The sequence below is a fragment of the Mytilus trossulus genome, chromosome 6 (genome assembly GCF_036588685.1).
Source record: "Mytilus trossulus isolate FHL-02 chromosome 6, PNRI_Mtr1.1.1.hap1, whole genome shotgun sequence".
In the NCBI taxonomy this organism is placed as follows: Eukaryota; Metazoa; Mollusca; class Bivalvia; order Mytilida; family Mytilidae; genus Mytilus; species Mytilus trossulus.
Genome location: NC_086378.1, coordinates 41,823,494 through 41,828,723, shown reverse-complemented (window position 1 = coordinate 41,828,723; position 5,230 = coordinate 41,823,494).

Below are 5,230 nucleotides of genomic sequence, written 5' to 3'. Positions count from 1 at the left end.
AAAATTGCCAATAATTAAGAAGTTCCAGGTCGAGTCCGATACCGATACCAAAAGTATTTTCACCTGTTACCTATTACCTTATCTGTACGTTCCGCATCTGACAGGCGCACCACGAAACGGTGTATTCAGGATTAATATGCTATATACACGGGTCATAATCACAGGGTTGACACTACTAAATTGTCAAATTGTTACCTATTGTAGTATAGTAATCAGTAAGACTTTCTAAGATAACAAATCTAGACAAAAAATAAGGCGTATAGGTACAGTTTTCAATTTGTTTGTGGGCATGCATGACATTAAACAGCGAATCAAAGAATTCAACTTTATTCATAACTAATATATTACAATGCTGTTGATTAAAAAATACTCCATTCCAGGACCTTTTGTTTTCCAAATAATTAATATTACCAATAATTGATAAGTTCCAGTCCGACGGGTTCAAACAGAAAGATTTGAAAGCAGAGAAAACTGTGTATCTTATAATCGGCATGACTTTATCAGATGACAATACTCAGTAATACTAAAATAAGGCTTGCGCATAGTTATATAGTTTTCCAAATAAATTATAAGTTCCAGTTCGACGGGTTCAAACAGAAAGATTTGAAAGCTGAGAAAACTGTGTATCTTATAATCGGCATGAATTTATCAGATGACAAGGCTCGCGCATAGTTATATACTTTAATTCATTCACAGACCCGCGATATCACGGGTGTGTTCTAGTATCCTTTAAATGTACAACTATTTTATTTTGCTTTTGTGTTTTTATCTCATAATTGCAGGGTTCAGTGTGTGTTTAACTTGTAAGATGCTTTAAGACCTCGTTCATTTTTTGTACATAAATAAGGCCGTTAGTTTTCTCGTTTGGATTATTTTACATTGTCATTTCGGGGCCTTTTATTGCTGACTATGTGGTATGGGCTTGGCTCATTGTTGAAAGCCGTACGGTGACCTATAGTTGTTAATTTCTGTGTCATTTTAGTTTCTTGTGGAGAGTTGTCTCATTGCACCACATCTTCTTTTTTTATATTTTGTGCTGCATGTTTATATACTGTTATGAACTCTTGCTTTTTATGTTTAATTTATGTGTGCATGACTTGATAAGTATGTTTTGTTTCACTTGTTGCTCTGTCGGTTTTAAAACCATCAGAGCTTATGTTTGTACTTGTAGTGCATACACCGACTCTAAATAAAGCTACAGACATGTCTTATATCTTATCGCTATGTCTCGATTTTTTTTGGCTCGACAATTTTTTCAGTCAGTAGCAAGCCTAACTAAGTATTGATAACTTTTTACACATTCTATAACACAACGTCTTGAACGTTTCAATATTAAAAAAAATATATTGATTCAAAAAAAGAAATTATATTCAAAACTTTCAAAAATACATGCAATATTTTTATATATACTTAAAAATAAATGTTTATATATAGAGTCAAATCGGACCGACTAACAAGTTAACTCGGACCGTCTACAATTTAGTCTTCTCGGACCGTCTATAATGACAACTCAGACAAAGTATAACAGAGGTTTCCCGATTTGTTACGTATATCAGGTACGGTTGGTACGTATTTAGCAATCGTTAGTGCTGTTTTGGAGGTATCATTTTAAGCATGAAATTATTTTATTCATCATGATAAAATCAAAAGAATTGAAATGCGAATTACCAAAAAACTAGCTTAACTATTTATTTGATAACGATTTCAACGTTTCAAGAACTCTTAGTTTATGATTATTTGTGGGATGACTTAGTTATGCACAAGTGCATGAAACAATCAGACCTTTTAACGAACTTGGTTAACACGGACTTATAGATTCTAAATTTAAAAAGATTTGCGTTTCTCTTAAAGATTGTTTTCTGACAGAGTGAGACTTTGGAATAATTAACATAATATCTATAGACTACTGTTACTACTTTCTAAAACACATGATAGTACTGGTGTTGGTTATATTTGTTAACGTGTAAAAGCGTAGTTTTCATATTATAATTAGTTCTTGCATGATTTTGAAATTAGTTTTATTTTCAATTAATCTATTTCGACATTGCAGCAGAAGGTTTTTTTTTATGTAGAATAAGGGAGCTGAGATTTCATACTGAGTAATAAATTGGAATTTTCCGTCATATTTTTTTTTCTAGAAATGCATTCTAGTAAGTAAAATTGAAAACAAATAATCAGTATTCACTATTCGGTTGCCAATGAAAAAAAAAATTCCTTGAATCAATGAATGTAATTGACTAGAATAATTTTCAAATGATTATACTAACGACTTACTAAAATATAATTGAACTGACATTTGTGTTCAATAAATATTATATTAGAAAAAATTAAAATGGAAATTGGGAATATGTCAAAGAGACAACAACCCAACCAAAGAGCAGATAGCATCCAGAGGTCACCAAAGGGTCTTCAATGCAGTGAGACAGTCCCGCATTCGGAGGTGGACATCACCTGGCTCCCGAAAAAAAATGTGTACTAGTTCAGTGAAAATGGACGTCATACGATATATACTCCAAAACATATAAATGAATTAAAATTTAAAAAAAAATACAAGACTAACAAGCTTCTGTATGGGGATTGATTAGTGTATCTATTATTTGATCCCTTATTCGTACCTTTAACGTTAGTAAAATTTCTCATACGTGTGAAAGACGATTCTTGACGAATTTCAGAAAAATATAAGAATTGGATTATAGATAATGAATTCGAACAACTAAAATAAACCTACAGTATTAAATTCTGTCATAGAGTGCAAAGAAGTCCTTCTGATTATTTATTACGAACAAGTAAGTTGATCTCCGATTTTATATGCTATCATGCTTATTACATAGATCAAAATCTATTGAAGATGGGACCCATTTTACAGTAATTTGTCCTTTATATAGCGAACAGAGAATACTATCATTGGATATAGTAAACATTTTTTGTACTAATTTTAAAGAATTACCCAATGCTAAAACATATGACTGGCTGTTCACAAATGAGAATTTACCAACTTTTAAGTGCCTAGGAAATGATATTTTTCAGTGTGTAGATATGAGATCCAAAAGGAAACAAAATATATAAATGATATTTGATTATTATGAGATATGTTGTAATAGTTATATGCATGAGACACGTGAGGCTCTGGTCCTATCCATAACATGATAGAAATATTTTAAGTTCTTGTTTTATTTTTTCAATGATAATGTGCATATTGTTTTGGAATGATGCCCTTCGTGGGTTCTAGATTTGATTGTTAAATCTATACATCTTGCTACAGACTTCCTACATCGTGTTTTTGTGTAAGGTAGATTCATGGTATACTGCCATCTTGGATTGTACAAACACAGTACAAAATCGGTCTAGTTATTTGCCTAAATCTGCAAACTTGGAGACAGATTTGCAACTCATTGATTAGAATGTTTTTTCTATTTAAAGAAAATTTGTTAATTAATTGTATAATTCAAAATATTTTAACAAATATCATTTTTTTTGGTTTAAAAATCATTCCCCCCCCCCAAATGAACCATTTAAGGGGAGATAACTCTTTTGGTACAAAATTTATACTGGGCTAATAGGGATTTTTTTTTATTTTTCCTTGTAGCAAGAAAACAAGTTCGGTGACACCATGTTTTCTTTTTATTTTCTTAAAACATATTATGAAACCTTTCTTCTCACAATTTATTTCAAAATTCTATCCCATAAAAATTTTGTTAAGCACACTAATGTGTTTTTTCATGAACAAACTAACCATTTTTTTGCAGTTTTCAACGACTCATAGCTTGAAAAATAGCATGGTGACCCATACTTTTTATTAAATTTTTGAAAAGAGCATAGTAAAATCTTCATTTTGGCAAATTATAAAAAAGTTCTGTCTAAAAAAATATATACTTGTGATCTACCTTAAGCATCAATAAATATATATTTTTTTCAAACAATTCCAGTAAATAACTATTCATATATATCAGTACACAGATCAGTACACTAAGGCATTTAACTTTAAAAGGGGGTTGTGTTTTTTTACTGAAAGAAATTACAATATTTTAATCTCCAATTTTATGAGTAAAAATATGATGTGGTCAAGCAGATGACAATATAATGTTCTGAATCATGATTTTTAGGAAAAATGTCTATATTAGTGCTAGTAATTTCTCAGAAAACAAATATTTGGGTGGTAGTGTCAGAGACTCAGAAAAGAACAAGTGCAAGTGAATGGTCATACCTGCCAACTTTTCAAAATGCCCATGGGGGTTTAGCGTGCAAGATGGCTCTTGTAGACCTTAAAAAAACCTTCAAGTGAGCCTTCAAATGTACTTTAATGGTGTTTTTTGATTCTTCATTCTTTTAAAATCCTTAAAATTTACTGTTTTGTTTAAAATTGTAGACAAAATTGCTCTTACAAAATTTACATTTGGGAGCTTTCATCACAGGCACTTGTCTAAAAAAAAAATCCTATATACCTTTATATAAAGGTAAATAGGAATTTTTTTTGGAGACAAGTGCCTGTGGCTTTCATGGGGGAAAAATCCCGCAGATAGTGACAGTTAGCAGGTATGAATGATTCATCATCAATGTTTCTTATCTTAATTTGAGAAAATTGAACTATATACTGGCTGCTAAAGCGAATTATTACTTCACTAAAATATATAATTTTCAGGTCTGTCAAGACTGTCAACTGTGTCGCCACACTTAAATGAAAACTAATATACACAGAATTGTTTCGGTTTAAAAAAAATATGAGAAATTTGTGGCTTGATTTCAAACATTTTAAAAATAAAGTAGCATTTGTCATGTATTTAATATGTCTACTGCGTATTATGTCATTGAACAAGCATCCACTTGTTTTTATAAATTCCAAGAATATATACCATATAAATATTTGAATAAGTTTATTAAATTTGTATGCCCTTAATATCGATAATTTTTTTTAAAAGTAGGGCGAACTAACCCAGGGTGAACCTTACCTTACCTTACCTCTGTATCTTTAACCCCCTTTGTAGAGGAACCATACGCTAGTATGTATAACTTGTGGCTTTCTAATATACAGTGATGCCTCCACCAAATGTGTTGCAGTGCTGAGACTATATACACAGTGAGATCCTACCCACACACAATTATATTACAATTCCGTTATCATGTATTTACAATGTTTCTGTGTTGATTAAAAGTCATGTCACATACTTTAAAATTCCTCTCTTTCTTTATATATACACTGGTATCACATTTATACCCCTAACCAAGGATTTGT